At 47.6% G+C, this 19600-nt stretch overlaps 1 long non-coding RNA gene across 1 annotated transcript; it reads right to left on the minus strand.

Annotated features, from left to right (window-relative positions):
• Window positions 1–3182: 3182 nt before the first annotated feature.
• Window positions 3183–12548, minus strand: LOC138105542 (uncharacterized). The gene is made up of 5 exons (XR_011148519.1): window positions 12461–12548; window positions 5681–5754; window positions 4880–5089; window positions 4285–4446; window positions 3183–3662 (listed from the first exon to the last, which is right to left on the minus strand). It is a non-coding gene; the product is annotated as an uncharacterized lncRNA (long non-coding RNA).
• Between the last annotated feature and the right edge of the window lie 7052 nt (window positions 12549–19600).

Genomic DNA, 19600 nt, shown 5'->3' on the forward strand with positions numbered 1-19600 from the left:
CCGGCAAGTTCCAACCCGACACCCCGCTTTCATCCCCTCCGTAGGTCAGAGCCCTCGACTTATCTCTCGGATGTCCGGGGATGCGAACGTGCCTCGGGTGCAAAAAGAAGGCTGGCTCTCGCTACCCGGGAAGGTCCTGCTGTCGCTGGGCTGTTGTCTCTTAGTCAGATACAATAAAGAAAACCAAGATCAAACTATGAGTTTAGTGGCAAATCGCAACAAGTCGGCGGCTCGCTTCGCTCCTAAGTGCCCCTAGATTCTCAAGGCCCTAGCTTTATCCCTAGTCTAAGGCTGCGGCTGCTATTGTGATAGGCACCCAGGGTAGCAAGGGACAGAGTTACAAGGCGTTTCCATAAATGCATGGGATGTGTTTGCATGCCATAAAACTTGTAAATGCGGCTGCTATGCTTATGGAAAGGCCTTAAGCGGCTCCCAAATACACCGTGCCGCCTTCAAAAGCCCCCTGCTGTAACTCCTAACCCGCTACCCTGCTCGTCCTCCCTCTCCCGGTCGCAATCCTCAACTTCCCTATCGGAAGCCTCAATCTCGGACACCATCTACGGCACGAGGTAGATCCCTTTTTGGACACAATGAATTCACTGAAAAAATTTGAAGTATCCCACTCAACACAACCCGGAATAGCAGGAAGTTGCACTGCTCCAAAAAAAAAAAACCTTAGCACAAAACCAGAAATTATAAAACCACCTTACCAACCCTAAACATGTAACCCAAATGAGTGAACTTAAATATTACCTGTATTCCATGGTATCTTCTTCCCGGTGTCTTCAAAGCCTCTGTTGCTTTAGAGGCTAAAAGAGCCTGCTGAAAGCAAGCTGAGATAAGCAGAAAGATCCCCATCACTGAAATGAGAGGAGAGCTCTTACCCCACTCACTCCCAGAGAGGGAATGACTCCCCTTGCAAAAGCCTGGGCTTAATATACCCCTGGCCGGGTCCGCCCCTCGTTCCCATGATGCCCAGGGAAAAGGGAGGAGCCAAATCCTGCAAGGTATAAAAGCCCTCCTAGGAGTTGCCACTGTTTGGCTCCTCTGACTTAAATTTGAGGTGAGTAAAGGGCTTGGTAGGAAACTCTTCAGGGAAACGACGATGCTTTCTTTTTTTGCTTTTATATTGAGCAAAAGGGTGGCCGGCCGGTAAGAAATCAAACTTTGTGTTTTGGGAACTCAGCTAGGTAATTTGTTGTTAAGTTGCATAATTATTCCCTAGTAATTACTGAGTAGTACTCCACCTGTGGCTTAGTAGGGTAGAGAAGAATAGTAATTTTATTAACGATGTAACTCTCCTTGGGACCTCTAATTAAGGCTATATACATTATAAATAAAAATAAGACTTCTTAATACCCTCCTAGCTGCTATTAGGGTTACGTCCGTGCGGGGCTCGCTCCCGTATGACGTTCGGTACTGGGGCTTGGGTAGGAGCACCCTGAGATGCAATTTAAATCCTTAAAATGCTCAAAAAGGGAGAGCTTTCTTTGACTGAAGTCTTTAAAATGAGGGAACGGGCGGGAGTTGCCTCCACTTGAACCGATACAATGGCAAATTAATGGCTTCTCCCCTTCAATTTAATCCCCTAACCTGTTGGGAAAAGAGGGGTTTTCCTCACTTTAAAACTCTCTGGTGCTGGAAAAAGGGGGATTTTTCCTCAATTCAAACCCTTAGAAAGGAGGGAGAACTGGGCTTCCCCCTCAATTTAAACCTTACAATGATGGAAAAGGGGGAGATGAAAGGGACCTCACATACTGCCCTGCCCGCTCAGGTGCTGCCCCTTGGCACGAGAGCTTTTCCCTGGGTGTTTTCTTGAAGCGATGCTCCTTACCCGGGTGCATCCGGCCGCTCCCCGGCTCCTGCGGAGCGCTGCGACCGTTGTTCCCGAAGCGTCTCTCGGGACGCCTCCGTTGGCCCCTCTCGACCGGCAGCTCCCCGTGTAGGTGTGCCTCGGGAACCCTCTGAAAGTGACCTCTGGCAGAGCCGCCCCCTCCTCATCCACGCCGGTCGCGCTCGGTGCTGCCGCACCTCGGAGCGGGGGGATGAGGCGGAGAAAGGTCCTGCCGGTCGCTCCCTCCCCTACGTGGGCCGTCGTCCGCCCCCGAAACGCCGGGGTGTGGGGCTTTCCTTTCCGTGGAAAAGGACCGGCCTTCTCGTCCGGGTGCACGTGGCCAAAATTGGGATCCCGCCTCCAAAATTCCCTATGTCCTAGGCTTGTACTTACCGAGGAAATTCCCTGCCGATCGCAAGCGATTACCGGTAATGGTTCTTCCATAATTGTTACTGACTTCCGTTTCCTTTGAAGTGTTTGACGTGTTCCTCGAGGGGGTCGAGGGTTTGGCCGGGTCGTTTATGGCCCGTCCCGGCAGGCCCGGACCGAACTCGAGCGCCCCCGTCGCCGGTCCGCCCTGAATTTCGGTGAAATATTGATATTGTTTATAAATACTCCCTTTCCCTGCTACTCGGTCTTTCCTCGTGTATCTGCAGGGAGAGGGTTTACTCTATCCCTTGATCCCACCTGCAGCTCTCCGGCCCAAATGCCGATGCTTGCGGACACGATCTAAGCAGAAAACTACTACGAGTGTTGGCTTTTTGAAGTAAAAGTCTTATTGTACATCTGGCTGTACAATTTAAAAAAATGCATCTATTGATGGTCATTATGGGAAAGCTTTTCAGAGGAGAAAATACCCATTTTGGTAGCACAGATCCCATTTTGACAATACTGCATTTTTGTGGGTTTGGGAATCCTGCCTGTACAAGACATCTGAAAATCGGTATTTTACAATTTGATATTTGGAAACGGGGTCATTTTGATATTTTGGAACTTGATATTCTGTCGTTTTGAAATGGAATTAGTTTGGTATTTTGGAACCTGGTATTCTGATATTTGGAAACCGGGTAACTTTGGTATTTTGGAACTTGGTAATTTGTAACTGGGTTACTTTGGTATTTCTGAACGTGTTCTGGCAATTTGAAACTGGGTTACTTTGCTACCTCTGAACGTGGTGTTCTGGTATTTTGAAACTAGGCTATTTTAATATTTTGGAACTGGGTATTGTGGTTGTTTGAAACTGCTTTTCTGGTATTTTGAAATTTGGGTTTCTATGATTTTGAACTAGGTTATTCTGGTATTTTGTTCCAAAATACCAGACAAATAACAAACAAAACAAAGAACAAAATTTTTCTGTAGGCTGTTTTTTTGGTGTATTTGTAGGCTTTTTTTTTTTTCCCTGTGTATTGTATGATGAGCTTTTACTGTTTTTGTAACCTCGGGGTTTGGTTTTTTGTAATCTGCGCCTGGCAGGGACCTGGGGCATCCCAGTCGAGTCTCTAGGCTTCGTTTGCTGTCTTCCGCTACGATTAACAGTTCCTGGCATGGGAACTGTTAAATTACAGACTATATGATGAGACGCTTCCTGAAACAAATTAATTCCAGCTAAATGACTCTTCCTGCTCTGCAGTTCCTATACCTGGCCCGGTTTAAATCCGTACCTAGCCCGACTCTTCGGTCCTTCCGTTTCCTACCGCTCTGCTCGGGGCTTTGCACCTCACGCTCTTTCCTCCCTCGGTGGCGTCACGGCAGAATGTGGCGAGGTTTTGGCCGGCACTTGACGTCTCCGAGATGAACTTACCGAGAATTCTTCTGCTTTTCGCTGCACCTGCCACAACAACATTTGTTCACTGAAATAAATGCTTTCCACAATGAACTAAAGGTGTAAGGGAACAAGCGCTGCACTGTTGGGGAGGAGGATAGTTTGGCAAGGGAATTACACAGATCTGGAGGCTTGGCAGAATTGAAAAAAAGGCAAGAAAAACACAAGAACTCCAAGCCCAAGCTACATCCACTACACAAAACATATTGGCCATAAAAGCAAGAAATTCCCATCTGCTTCTAAAAAACCTAAGCAGCACAAAATAAAATCTATTTTGCTAGCGTTCTGCTTACCATAAAAAACCCTGATTAATTTAATCATGACACTTAAACTTCAGGCATATTAGAAAACTTGTACTGTCTGAAATGTCAGGGGAGGCTGATGCAGCAGCTCCACCCCAGTCACTGTGCTGGAAAGCACAGGAGGCACCTGCTACATCACAGGTACTTTTGGAAATAAATAAAACACAGCACTTTAGGTTGTGACAGATTGTAAAGCACTGTACCTAAAAGCCCCATAACATAAACATGTACTGAAGCTGAAGCAAGCACCACATTGGAAGCTTCTTTCCATCCTGTTCCTTCCACCCACTTGCTGCAGTTCCCTGGGAGCTGCCAGGAGCACTTACTTGCACTGAAGCATCTCCCATGATGAATTTTGCCCCTTCAATAACAGCTAAGTAGGAGAACCGGAGCTGATCTGCAGTCTGGATGAGCCCCATCCTGTACTTCCTCATTTCCAGGAGAACCTGCTTAACGTCCACGGAAGAAGGGTCTTTCCGTTTGTCCATCTGCAGATAAAAACGTGAAACATGTTTTCTGCTCTGATGAGGTTCACTACAATGACTCACTTTGTGGTAAGGCCTTCACACCACCCTCCACATTACAGAACGAATGAACTCACATACAATTGGTATCAACGGCTCTTTACTGGGTCTCCAAAAACACACAGGGGAAAACACTGGGCCTCAAAAATGCTGCTTTCCCTGAAAGCAAAGCCTCTCTTTGCGAATCACTCTGAAAACTGGAGACTTTTCTTCCCCTAACTCAAAATGGCCACTTAGGAATGAGACCTGCCTTGGAATACACTCCCAAAACAGCAGAGTAAAACAACAGGAAATCACAGGGAACCCCTCCAGCCCCTGCTCCAGCTCCTTTAAGGCTGCACCAAAGCTCCCCTGAAGGTGCCTGTGCAGGAGAGGTGGCCCTGCAGGTGGCCCTTACCAGCAGCAGACAGGTGTCCACCAGGCAGAAGGTGCCCGACCTCCCGATGCCAGCGCTGCAGTGCACCACGACCGGGCCGTGCCCGGGGCTCGGCGAGCCCGACTCCCGCACCTTGAACGGGAAATTCAGGAACGAGGCCGGCGACTCTGGGACCCCAAAGTCGGGCCAGGTGGTGTAGTGAAAGTGCAGAATCTCCCGAGTTTCCTGGGTCTGCAAAAACAGGGTTTGGGAACAGTTTTAGTTTGGATACACCAGTCAGAAGGACTGACTTAAATTCCAAGGACAAAGTTTCAGGGAGTCTCAGGGAGTTTTTATAGCTGCACAGCCAAGAAACTAATTACAAGTAATTGTCTCTTGTTGTGAAGGTCTCCACTGGGACCAAAGGGAATTGGGTAAGTAAATTTACTTATTTACAATTCAGTTATTTCAGTGCAGCTCAGAAGCCTGTGTCACTCTGGGTATGGCTGAGACATGAAACCGCCTGGAGTGTCCCCAGGTACGTCTCAGAAATATCCAAGAGTTTCATTTCCATGACATCTCATGCAGAATCATCAAATCCAGACCAATTCGTGACCCCCGATTTCAAGCCAATCTCCTGGCCCGGCTGCGGTGCGATTCATCTGGTGCCCCGAGATGGGACCCTCTCTGCCCGGCTGCCGGATCCAAGGGTAAGCGGACCTCCCGGTCGCGACCCTGAATTTTCAGGGGGAGCTCGGCTGTCCTTTGGCTCGCGGCGGGGGCGGACAAGGACCATCTGCACCAAATTAAGGTATTTGCTATTCCTTTTAAACACAGAAATACCTGCAGGTCCAGGGTTCGAGTCCCTGAGGGTGGGTTGAAAGTCCCGAAGAAGACTGGGTCTCCCAAAATTAGTCCTGGGCAAGAAAAAAAAGTACTTTTAAGGGGTTGGACCCCGACTTTCAAAGGGGTTGGACCCCACTGGGAAAGGTACCTTTAAGGGGCTGGACCCCACTGGCGTGTGCTATTGTACTGCTATTTTTGTTTTGTCTGTCGCTATTCTGCTGCTGTGTGAGTGAGAGCGGATGAGACGTGCTGTCAAAGTACAAAGCGAGTGAGAGGCTCTATCTGCGGTTCCGTACCCCAGCGACGGGCTCGACCGGAGGAAAGCGAAGCGTTTGGCAAAGAGCGAATGAGCATAAATCACATAAACTGTCGGTTTAGAATTCAACCTTACTGTCCAAAGGGGGTGGATTTTAGAGGAGAAAGATTTTAGCTATTGAATTGAAAACATGCAGACCCCCAACGCCTTTCTGATATAGCTCCATCTGATTTCCCTTTTGAAATCCCGTGTTAAGTGTGAGAAAACGGTTCTAAAGCTTGTCTTTGTGTGCATGTATTAATTGTGAGAGAAAGTGGTATTGTATTTCTACTAGATGGAGTGGGTGGTGTCCAAGCTGCCAGAGGAGAGAGCTTGGTATCAGACTAGAAAGAGCAGGAATAAAGAACTTGGCAGAAAAGGAAAGTGCAGATAATGTTAAAGGGGAGAGTGGCAGAGAATAGTGAGAAATTTGAGAGGAGCTGGTTAGAAAAGTACAGCAAGCGTATGGAAGAAGAGATGAGGAAAAGGCAAAAGCAATGGCAAAGGTGATGGCAGAGGTTGTAAGAATTGTGGACATTGTGGTTAATAGGTTTGGGTGTTTAGTTCCCTTTTCTGCTTGGTGTTTTGTGCGGAGCTGCGAGGCTCCTGTTATGTGGTGCTTGTGCAGAGCTGAAAGGCTCCTGTTTGGAGGGGACCCGTGCCCCTGTGCCTTTTGTGTTTTGTTGTGAAAAGCCAAAATTGGCAGGTTTCGGTTCTGAGGTGAATCCGGAGCTCCTGTCTTGTGGGGAACCCTCCCCTGCCACCGGTCTGTGGTTTATTGTGGAGAACTAGAATTGGCAGATTCTAATCCTGCGGCCAATTCTGCAGCTGCTGCCTTGTGGGGATGGTGTTGTCCCTGTGCAGGCCCAGGTATTTGTCATGCAGCCTCATCTGCGGGGGCTGTAAAGAAACCTATGGGGAGAATGTTTTGCTGTCCTTCCTTGGTTAATTTGTTAGTCACCTCTCTACTCCTGGGGTGGACTTGGTAAAAAAAAAAAAATATTGAGATAAGGAACAATTGGTTACTAAAAGATGATTGATTACTAAAAATCTGATTGGTTATTTAAAAAGAAAAAAAGGCGACTCAAATGCCTGATTCACAGACTGCAACTCTTGCAAAACTCTTAAAAGCAGTCTCGCTCCCTCCGCTGAAGAATCAATTGGAAGAAACCCCACCGAAAACCTGTGGGAGACAACAAAAGTGGTGCGACAAGCACTTCATAGAATAAAAACTAAAACTCCACTTGAATAAGTTAATGCAATTAAACTCTTGTTTCGCTCAGACTTTTTTTTTTTTGGGAAGTTTGTTTCTTTTCTCTTTTCTAGGAATGTCAAATGTCCCGACATCAAAGATAAAGCAAGCAGTTTGAGAGCAAGGAAACTGCAAGCAGCAAAATCACACCTAAATGTGATAACCGTTGCTTCGCTGTCACTTTGTGTTAGCCCTATAAAGTTTTACTTCTTTTTTAATAATCGGTCTAGTGGGCCAAATTTTCACTTTTCTTTTATAGGAATCTACCAATACCTGAGATGGAGCTGTGTGAAAACCAATGAAATTGAAAGTGTCACCATAATTGCTTGCATTGTCAGTTGGTTAATGTTTGTAATTTGTTTGTGTTTTCATTGCAAGTGACAGATCAAATAGTAGTTAAAGCATTCTACATATTCTTGAGTTTAATTTTTGTCTAACTTGTTTTGTCTTTTTACTGAAAAATGGTGTGGCTCAGGTCTTATGGATGTATAATTTGTTTCAACCAATATTATCCTGAGAGTTGGTATAAGAATTTATACATATTTGAAATCCTACAAATATGGACTAACCCTCCCGGTTCTGCCTCAGAAGGCTTCAAAATTATTATAATCTGGCTAAATTTTTTGGATTTTCTAATTAGTGAATTAAAGAGTCTTGACAAAACACAAGCAAATGCTACATGAGAAATGATTGAATCCCCCTTCCTAAACCAGGAGGGATACAGAAAAGCCTTCTACCAGCTCTCAAACTAAAGTGCTGTTCAATCTCATGCCATATGTCTTAAGAGGATGTTTTAACTTTTCCTCACCCCTCCTATTTATAGCATATTCTGCAATGTCAGTTGTAGGTGCAGAATGGGATGAAGGCAATTTATTCACCAAAAAAAAAAAAAAAAAGGCTACATGAGGTAAAAAGAAAAAAAAAACCCTAAGTTTGAAAGAGAATTCATTTCATTTTTAATCCCACCAAAAATAAAGCCACAGTTTGTAGTTTGTGTCAAGATTAAATGACAAGAGTGCTATAATCTGTCTCCTGGAAAACAGAGCATAGCCCTGATGTAAAGATATGTTTGCATGAGAATATTTTGTATGAAAATGTTTTGTGTGTTAGTTTTGTATCATAAAAACTAATCCTTCATAATGTATAGAATTATATAGCAGAGTAAGAATATTATTATAACAAAAACTGTATAAAGAAGTTACAACCAAAGAAGCCTCCTGAAGATACCTGACTAGGACTTTGAAGTGTAAGTTAAACCACTAAGATTAGATAAAGGGAAAACCCATTCTTTGCCCAACTCAGGCCTAGGAAAAAAAACAAAACAAAACCAAAAAAAAACCGACAAAACAAACAAGACTGAAAGAAGAGAAATACCCATAGATAGTAAAATAACAAATCAGATGATCCCATTAGTAAGAGATGTTGAAATTCCAGGGAGATCAAAACGGGCTCCCCCAGTGATTATTGAACTACTGGAAGGGGTACAACCAGTGTCAGTTAAACAATATCCACTAAGGCATGAAGCATGAGTAGGAATGGAACCAATAATTAGTAAATTTATTGATCAGAAGTTGTTGAGAGAGTGTAGATCTTCCTGCAATACCCCAATTCTACCAGTACAAAAGCCAAATGGAAGTTATTGATTAGTTCAGGACCTGAGGACACTTTACTCACAAAATTACCAAGTGACTGAGTGTGGTTTTCAGTTTTAGATTTAAAGGATGTTTTCTTTTGTCTGCCATTAGCTGAAAGCAGTCAGGAAATTTTTGCCTTTGAATGGGAAAACCCCAGAACAGGGAGAAAAAGCCAGCTTACGTGGACTGTATTGCCACAAGGATTCAAAAATAGACCCGTGATATTTGGAGATCAATTAGCCGAGGAACTGGAAGCCTGGACGCCGCCGCTTGGGAAAGGGAAGGTACGCTCTTGCAGTACATCGATGATCTATTAATAGCAACAAGGACCTGTGAAGACTGCAAGAACTGGACTGTAAGTCTTTTCAATTTTCTGAGACTAAGTGGATATAGAGTCTCTCCTGAAAAGGCTCAGCTAGTCCTCCACAATGTTACATATCTGGGGTATGAACTGGCAGGAGGGGAGAGAGCCTTGAGAGACAACAGGAAGGAGGCAATTTGTCAAATGCCCTGGCCAACTGAAGAACCAAAGAACTGAGAACTTTTCTGGGAATGACAGGATGGTGTAGATTACGGATCTGCAACTATAGACTCATTGTGAAACCTTTATACCAACTCCTAAAAGAGACTAGGGGAACTCACCTATGCTGGACACCAGAGACTAATAATGTATTTGTAACTCTACTGGGCATACCAGATGTCACTAAACCTTTTCTGTTGTTTTGACATGAGAGACAAGGACTGGCGCTGGGACTTTTCGCACAGAAGCTGGGACCCTACAAAAGGCCGGTGGCTTATTTCTCCAAGCAGCTGGACGTGGTCAGCCACAGAGAGCCTGCACTGCGTGCAGTGGCAGCCGTGATCCTGAACGTAGAAGCTCACGAGTTCACACTGGGACAGTAGATAACTGTTTTTGTCTCTCACACGGTGTCAGCAGTGCTCACACAGAAAGGAAATCACTGGTTAACCCCATCTCGCTTTCTCAAATACCAGGCTGTCCTAGCAGAATCGGAGGATGTGAGTATCCAAGTAACTAACATTTTAAACCCAGCAGCTTACCTGGGGCAAAGCTGCTGAGGAGCCTGTACGGCATGACCGCATCGAAACCGTGGAGGCGGTTTACTCTGGCCACCCGGACCTAAAGGACTCTCCGCTAGAAAATGCGGCAAACTGGTTCACCGATAGGAGCGGTTATGTCAAGAATGGTAAGCGGCTTGCTGGGTATGCGGTTATAGCCACAGATGCTGTCATTGAGGCAAAACCATTACCTGTGGGGACATCAGCTCAAAAGGCTGAAATAATAGCCCTAACTCGAGCCTTGGCATTGGCCGAAGGAAAACCTATCAACATTTGGACTTATTCCAGGTATACTTTTGGGGTGGTACACGCTCACGGGGCTATCTGGAAAGAAAGGGGTTTATTAACCTCACAGAAGAAATCAAGCAAGCTACTGAAATTGTACAGTTACTGGAATCAGTGGTAAAACCTTCAAAAGTGGCTATAATGCATTGTAAGGGACAGTCCCAGGGTAACACTATCCCTGAACTGGGAAATGCTATGGCAGACAAAACAGCAAAGGCAGTGGCCAGTGGGGTTCAGATCCAAGCCCTAGCTCTAATTCCTTCTAGCATCCTTATAAGTAGAAAAAAAAAACCACCATATGACACCGATGATTTAAATTGGATACAAGAAGACAAGGGACAAATGAGCACAGATGGGTGGGCTAGGATAAAGGGTCTCATAATCATACCCAGAAAACTGTTAAAATTATTTATCGAAAGCAAACATTGCATCAGATCACCTTAGATTACAGTTCTTGAAGGTTTGAGGAGGTATGAGACAAACTTACAGCATGGTTACCCAACTTACCCAGCTTAAACAATTGTTTGTAATAGCTATTTGTGTTATTGCATTGTTACTTAGTGTTTGTATTAGTAGTTACTGTTGTATGATATTATGTACCTGGAATTGAGATGCTTATGCTCCATGGCACAAGTATAAACTTAGAACTAAGATAGAGAAGGGTTCTTACTTTAAAGACATGCAAGATTTGTAAAGAATTACAAATACCCAAAGAAAAGGGGGGGATTAAAGAAGGGGCAGTCAATAACTAACTCATGTAAGCACAAGTTAACTAGCTGGAGACAGCAAATGTTAGTTCAGACAGCAGATGCTAATTACACAACCTAAGAAGCCAAATTCACCTTAATCTTGTCAAGATAGAGGGGACAAGGATTATCTCAGAGGCTGCTAAATCATTCATTATTTAAAGCCGTGGCTCAGTTAAAGAGCAATACCAATTAAGCTCCTGGATAAAAAGCCTGGGAGATCGGGGTTGGGTTTTTTTCCATTGTTCCTTTCGGTGGCTTTTTGCAAGCAAACTATGAAGCGGACAAGCCGCAAGCGTGCTACAGTGCCCCTTGCTGGGACTCGCTCCGGGCTGGCGCTGTTCCACGGTGCGAGGGGACCGGAAAAGCCACGCGACCCACGGAACCGGCGGCACTCGCCGCCCGGGGACGGCCCCGCGCTCCCGGAACCGGGCGGAGCGCGGCTCGCGGCACGGAAGCGGCTCCTCCGGCAGGCGGGGGCGGCCCCGCGCCGGGAGACCCCTCCCGCCCCCGGCGCCTGCCGAGCGGCACTGGCGCCGGGCCGAGGGGGACCCGGCGGCGCGCGGCTCGCGGCACGAAAGCGCCTCCTCCGGCAGGCGGGGGCGGTCCCGCGCCGGGAGACCCCCGCCCGCCCCCGGCGCCTGCCGAACGGCACCGGCACCGGCGCCTGACCGAAGGGGACCCGGCGGCGCCCGAGCCCCGCGCACGGAAGCCACGGAGCGGGCGGGACGACCCGGGGCGGCGCGGCTCCGTGCCTCATCTCCCGCCTGCCGGCCCGGCGGCGCTCACCTCGGCTCCGCGCGGCTCGGACCGGCGCGGCCCCGTCGGTCCCTGTCGGCGGCCCAGCCCCCAAATTCCCACTCCTCCTCAGAAATTCCCCAGGGGCCGGGAGTGCTCCCGCGCGAGACATTCGGTGCCAGGGCATGGCCGGAAGCGACCTCAAATGCGGTGGCACGCTCCGATTCAAACCTTTCAAATGCTGGAAAAGCCGGAGTTTCTTTCAATTTAACCCCTGAAACTGGGGCAACGGGGGGTGTTCACCTCAATTCAAACCAATACAATGGTAAATAAATGTGTTCTCCCTTTCTATTTAATGGTCTAAGATATCAGAAAGAGAGGAGTTTTCCTCAACTCTCTCAAATGATGGGGAAAGGGCGATTGTTACCTTCATTAAAACCCTCAAAAAGCAGGGGCAGCAGGGCTTCCCCCTCAATTTAGAACTTAGGTTGATGAAAATGGAGGGGTTACCCTCAATTCAAACCCATAAAATGGTAACATCTGTGCTTTCCCCTTCCATTTAAAATGGAAGGGGGATCCCCTCGTTCAAACACAGACAATAATGAAGGAGGAGTTTCTTCCCTCCATTTAAACTCCTTTTGTTCTCGTAATCCCTATTTTTTCTGAGGGCACGGGGGGAGGGACTGGCAAGATGAAATCGGAAGGGAAAAATAGAAAGAACCACCCCCGCAAACCCACGCACCGGCTCACCTGCTTAGCTGCAGCTGCCTGGCACCTCCTTTGGCAATGCTCCGCATCTAACTGCATCCGAGTGCTCCCTCAGACCCTGTGAGATGCTCTCACCGTCCTTTCGTGAGAGACCCCCCCAGGACCTCACCATAAGCCCCTCTCCTCCAACATAGCCCTGCAAAAGTGAGCTGAGGTAACCCCTCCTAAAACAGGCCCCGGCAGGAGCCGCCCTCTCATCACCGTCACAGCTCACACCTGGGGCTGCTCTGCCCCCTCATCGTTCTCACGGCTCACACCTGGGGTTGTTGCCGGTCCAAGTGTGAGGGCAGGTGCAGAAAGGATTTGCTGCTCCTTCCCTGGACGGCTCATTGTCTGCACCTGACACGCTGAGGCACCGGGCTTTCCTTTCCATAGATAATAGATAGTTGATGCCAGGTGCAGGTAAACTGTCAGGGTTGGTTTTTGAAATATTTTTTTAAACTAGAAAGTGTTCCATAAGTATGCATGTGACTTTTGAGATTTGATATACGAGACTTGTTGAGCTTTTGACGGGGTACCCTTCCTTCTCGGACCGGGGTAACGGAGCAGAGGAGGCTGCTGTTCTGCTAAGTTCTTTATTTCATAGTCTCATAGTTTTCTTGAAGGCAGAGTTCAGAGGGGGTTACATGATAAAGCCAAGCAGCAACAGCAGGCAAAAACAGCCTCTTCTATATGTTCTATATGCTCCATATACTCTATATGCTTTATATACTATACACACTATACATGATACACTCTATACAATGTACTATACACTCTATATTTTTTTCTTACGGAAGTGTGGATTATATTTGTTAACTGACCAATAAGATTAATACACGATTCTAGTTTTTCTTAACCTATCCTGGCCTGATTCTAACAGTCGTAAGCCTTACACAAGTACTACATAGGTATTACACAGATTTGCGTATGCAGTTTCTATCGGCTCTTATTGTTTATGTGAACAGTCTATCTAAAAAATATGAACAGTGTAATTCTATCTGTATTTTGTCTAAAGTAAAGAATTCTGTGAAAAGGTAACACTGCTGCAGCAAGAACTGTGTTTAAGGTCTCTGCTACAGCTTTTTAATGTTTAAGGCACTTAGCATATATTTCTACTGAAGTTAAAAATCTATGTTTCTATTTCACTTTGGTGTGGCTTCATGTATCTCAGCCTGTCCAAAGGTTTAAATTCAATCCCCGTGCTTTGGCTTCCCTCTGGGCCTGAGTCCAGAAGAGCTTTTGCTCCGACAGAGACTAAATCTCTCGCCGGTTTTAGAGTACTGCATTGAAAGTCTGTGCGCTTTCTCTTCTTTCCCTGTTCTGAGCGAGTTCTTTGGAACTTCTTTCTTCATTGAATTTTTTTATTTACACTTCCGCAAAATGTGGAAATAACGTATACAAACACAAGTACGAATACAATCCATATACATGCTGGCAAAAGTCCAATTTACACACGGAGCAATACATGGAAATTCAGTGGCAAACACCAATACAGAACAATACAGGGCAATGCAAGCCAAATACATATCAATACAATAAAACAATGCTACTGTTTCTGGAAAGTTTATTACATTTTCTTTTATTGTTATAAGAAACCCAAAACAGCAACATGTAGAGAACATAACAGTCATCCACCACCCACACCTCCTTTAGCTTACACACAAACCCACCCTTGCTCTCATCTTGACCGCTCCACTAACCCTTGGCGCTCTATGGGAATGTGGTTCCCAGGAGCCTCCAAATCATCCTGCCTCACAAAACCCCATCGCCGGCACGGTCCGCACCCAAACCTTGGCGATGAACGTCGCCTCGCAGACCGGCCAGGACCGAAGGAAAAAAAACCGGGGGGGGGGGGGGGAACAAACCTGGCTGGGGTTTTTTTAATTCAAAATTTAAAAATGTGTTGAAAAACCTGAAAGGCAAAAATCTCACATACAACATTAGAACCCATCAACACACATGCGCTCACAGGCAGACAGAAGCCTGTCTTCTGGTCTCAAAAAGTAAAAATGTAAAGATGCCGGAATAAGCCCAATCTGGGAAAGTACACAAGGAGAGACCACCCCCCCCCCCCCCCGCTGCCAATACGGCCCAGAACAATGCCGATAAAGCATCAAGACATAACAAAGCCCTGGGACACAGAAGAGGGTAGACACAAACTACACAACATAGACACAAACTACGTAACACAGAGAGAAGTTAAAACTGCCCAGCAGTTTCACCTGATGGACCCAAGATTCCTGCTGCAAGATGAGCCAGAAAGTGATGATGCCAAAGGAAAGACGGCTCTATGGCAATAGCACGTGACAGTGAAACAACTCCTTACGAGAAGCTAGTGCCAAAGCTGTTAAGAGGATGCTCAAGAAGTTCAGTAGGCCTAGAGAAAGAGGTGATGACTGCTGGGCAACTGCTCCGGACCCAAAGGCAGGCTCCTCAGGCAAAAAGATGTGCGATGACATCAAGACTCAAAGCACAAAGCTTGCAAAAACATGGGTATGGAACTGCTCTGCCCGGCAAAGGGTCAGGTGATGCTGAGGAGAAACCCTCTCCCTTTACTTCCAAGGGGCCCATCCCACTACAGCCCTCTCCTCTAAGCTAACTTCAGATTGCCTCCTGTGATTCCAAAGGTTTTTCCCTTCTCCCAACCACCAGTCTCAACACTTAGCTTTCAGAGATGAGAGGAAAAAATCCATCCTCGACAGAAAAGAACACGTGGGCACTGTGGACATCAGTACATTCCCTGTAGTCTGCTTTGGAGGCTGTGAAAATTCAGAAAGAAACTTCAGACTGCGATGAGACGTCCCAAAAATGACCCCTTCTGCAACGCCCCCCTCCCTCGTAACTGCAAAGGTTAATCGCTTACCGGCCATTTCCAAACTTCGGCTCCACACCGGCTCATGGTACCTAAGACGACAAAACGGAAAACGTGACTATCACCCTCCAGAAGATTAATCCCCAGGGCTCCTCTACACTGCTGCCCTGGCGCACCTCAAATCTTCACCCGACTCTGGAGGTGGCCTGGACAATACCCGCAAAGTGAAAAGGAACATGCTTGGCACCTCAAAGGACTAAGGCAAAAGACCTGTGACATGAGATGCACAAAAGACAGAGAACGCACAATAGACACGTGACATGTACCAGGCCTGCTCTGCCCTGCGCACCTCGGCACTGTGATCAAAAGCAAGACTTAAGCTTTATGGGGCCTAAGGGGCCCCTTCTTGGGTATCCCCACCTCCAAATCTGACTCAAAAATATCTCCGGTGAGTGCCAACTCGACACCCCGCTTTCACCCCTACTGTGGGTCACAGGTCTCAACTTATCTCTTGGATGTCTGGGGATGTCAATCTGCCTCGGGTGCAAAAGGCGGCCGCCTCACCATGCAGGCAGCTGGTGCCTTCACCAGGCTGATTATCTCTTAGTCAGCTACAATAAACAAAACCAAACAAACATCAGTGCATGAACTTAGTGGCACCTCAGCCAAAACCCATCAATTCTGCCACTCACCGTCTCCTAAAAAGGCTGGAGTCCTCGGGCCGCACGCTCTGGCCACGCTCCAAGGCCGATACCATCGTTGAAGGGTATACCTGAGTTGAGTGGAGATGAGGTGATGCGGCATTGCTAAAACTTGAGCGGACCCGCACTCCCCCTCCCTCCCTCCCCAACTTATTGCAACTCCTCGGCCGTTGCCAAAGGCAACCTGGATGGTACCCTCACATGGAAAACTTAAAGGCTTCATCACAGAGTCCCATGATACTCGCAGAGTACTAACGAGAGAGCGAGACAGGTCCGTCGGCCGGTCGGTGAGGGGTACAGCCTAAGACAATGGGACCGCCTGAAACACACAAATGACAGTGGATGCTTAGAGCTGTATCAGAACTTAGCACCCAAGGAATAACATGTGGTTCTTTCCACCAATGACTTCTTACCTCGTTCACTTGACCTTGACTGCTGAGATCTGGCTTTACCTCCTAAGAACAAAGACAAAGAACAATCCTGTAACACAGCCACCATTTATGTTTGCCCTGCAAAGACAAACAGTGACCGACCTTCAGGTGGGAACCCCCTCACATGGTATGGGGCGCTCTGGCACGGATTTAATCTGTCTGCATCTGCAAGAAAGTGATGACAAAAGTCAAAGGGCTGCATGAGAACTTCACAGCTCCAGCCATCTTGTGACAATCTAGAAATATCATCTAGAGGACAAACTGCACCCTACATTACAAATTTCAAGTCCCCAAGCCTTGTTCTATTACACCGATATGCCAGGGTATGCAGCAGGGCAGAGCAGCTCTGGGCCAAACCCATGCAGGCACCCATGACAGAGGAGACGACAAACGAGAGGATAGAACAAGGAGAGAGAACTCAGGGTGGAAAGCATGACTGCAAGCACATCAAAGGGCTAAGGCAAAAGACCTGTGACACAGGACACCCAAAAGACATGGCATGCACTATAGACAAGTGACACAACATGCACTGCGATTGCTCTGCCCTGCGCACCTCAGCATTGTCATCAAATGTGAGACTTTCACTTTATGTGGGCTAAGGCGCCCCTTCTTGGGTATCCCCATCTCCAAAGCTGACGCAAAAATCCCTCCCGGCGAGGCCCGACTCGATACTCCGATTTCATCCCCTTGACTTATCTCTCAGACGTCCTGAGATGTGAATCACCTGGGACGCAAAAGAAGACCACCTCACCACCCTGGAAGCTCCTACCATCGCCGGGCTTTTGTCTTCTAGATGGCTACAATAAAGAAAACCAAACATCAGTACAGGAACTTCGTGGCACATTGGCCAAGCCCCCAACAGTTCCACTACTCACCGTCTCCTAAGAAGGCCGGGGTCCTTGGGCCCCACGCTTTGGCCACGCCCCGAGGCCGATACAGTCGTCGCAGGGTATACCTGAGTTAAGAGGAGAGGAGGTGATGCGGGACTGCTGAAACTTGAGCGGACCCTCGCTCCCCCCTCCCCACCCCGACTTGCCGCAACTCCTCGGCCGTCGCCAAAGGCTACCGGGACGGTACCTTCACATGGAAAAGGTAAAGGCTTCATCGCAGAGTCCCGTGATACTTGCGGAGGACTCAGGAGGGCGGCAAGACAAGTCTGTCAGCCAGTCGGCGAGGAGTTCGGTGTAATACAAGGGGACCGCCTGAAACACACAAATGACAATGGATGCTTAGAGCTGTACCAGAACTTGGCATCCAAGGCATAACAAGTGGTTCTTTCCACCAGTGACTTCTTACCTCATTCACTTGACCTTGACTGCTAAGATCTGGCTTTACCTCCTAAGAACAAAGACAAAGAACAATCCTGTAACACAGCCACCATTTATGTTTGCCCTGCAAAGACAAACAGTGACCGACCTTCAGGTGGGAACCCCCTCACACGGTATGGGGCGCTCTGCCACGGATTTAATCTGTCTGCATCTGCAAGAAAGTGATGACAAAAGTCAAAGAGCTGCATTAGAACTTCACAGCTCCAGCCATCCTGTATGAGTCTAGGAATACCATCTTGAGGCCAAACTACAACCTACACCACAAATTCCACATCCCCAGGCCTTGTCCTATTACACCCATACTCCACAGTATGCATCAGGGAAGAGCAGCTCTGGGCCAAACCCACTCAGGCACCCGTGACACAGAAGATGACAAACAAGGGGACACAACAAGGAGAGAAAACTCTAGGCTAGATGATCACAAGGACCGAGCAAATGAGGAATGAGATGACCACGGCGAGACCGACAGTGAGCCAACAAGGCTGCAAGAACCCTGGCAGAGGAGGATGATAACAGAAGGGCTTATTCCAAGAACCGCAAAGATGGATGCCCGAGAATTGGACGGGTGGAATCCTCTAGCTATCTTCACATTCTTACAAGCCTTCATCCTCTATAATGGATCATTGCAGTGCACAGCTGACAATGCAGCTCAGAACAAGACCTGAAAAGACACCTGACTCAACGTCGCTGAAGAGAGACGTGATCCTGATGCACCTCCAAGCTCACGAGTCAAAGGATCAATGGTATCGGCACCACACTGAGGAACACCAAGAACAGAGACGCTAAGAATAATGCCCAGCGTTTGCGATAAGCATCTCAAAGGGCTAAGGCAAAAGACCTGTGACATGAGATGCACAAAAGACAGAGAACGCACAATAGACAGGTGACATGTACCAGGCCTGCTCTGCCCTGCGCACCTCAGCACTGTGATCAAAAGCAAGACTTAAGCTTTATGGGGCCTAAGGGGCCCCTTCTTGGGTATCCCCACCTCCAAATCTGACTCAAAAATACCTCCTGGTGAGTCCCAACTCAACACCCTGCTTTCACCCCTACTGTGGGTCACAGGTCTCAACTTATCTCTTGGATGTCTGGGGATGTCAATCTGCCTCGGGTGCAAAAGAAGGCTGCATCACCATGCAGGAAGCTCGTGCCTTCACCGGGCTGGTTCTCTCTTGGTCAGCTACAATAAAGAAAACCAGACAAACATCAGTGCATGAACTTAGTGGCACCTCAGCCAAAACCTGTCAATTCTGCCACTCACCGTCTCCTAAAAAGGCTGGCCTCCTCAGGCCGCACGCTTTGGCCACGCTCTGAGGCCAACGCCATCGTCATCGTCACAGAGTATACCTGGGTTCAGAGGAGACGAGGTGATGCGGCATTGCCGAAACTTGAGTGGGCCCTCGCGCCTCCCTCCCTCCGCAACTCACTGCAACTACCTGGGCGTTGCCGAAGGCAACCTGGACGGCACGTTCAAATGGAAAAGGTAAAGGCTTCGTCACAGAGTCCTGTAATACTTCCGGCGGGCTAACGACAGCGGCGAGCCAGGTCCATCAGCCAGTTGGCAAGGAGTTTCACCATAATACATGGGGACTGCCTGAAGCACACAAATGACAATGGATGCTTAAAGCTTAGAGTGCCAGAACTTGGCATCGAAACAATAACAACCCGTTCAGTACACCGGTCACCACTTACCTCGCTAACTCGACTTTGACTGCTGAGATCTGGCATTACCTCCTAAAAACAAAAGACAAAGAATGATGCTGTGACACAGCCACCAATTACACTTGCCCCCCAAACAAACGGCGACTGACCTTCCTGCAGGAAACCCCCTCACCTGGTATGGGGCGCTCTGCCACGGATTTAATCTG

The sequence above is a fragment of the Aphelocoma coerulescens genome, chromosome 2 (assembly GCF_041296385.1).
Source record: "Aphelocoma coerulescens isolate FSJ_1873_10779 chromosome 2, UR_Acoe_1.0, whole genome shotgun sequence".
Taxonomy (NCBI): Eukaryota; Metazoa; Chordata; class Aves; order Passeriformes; family Corvidae; genus Aphelocoma; species Aphelocoma coerulescens.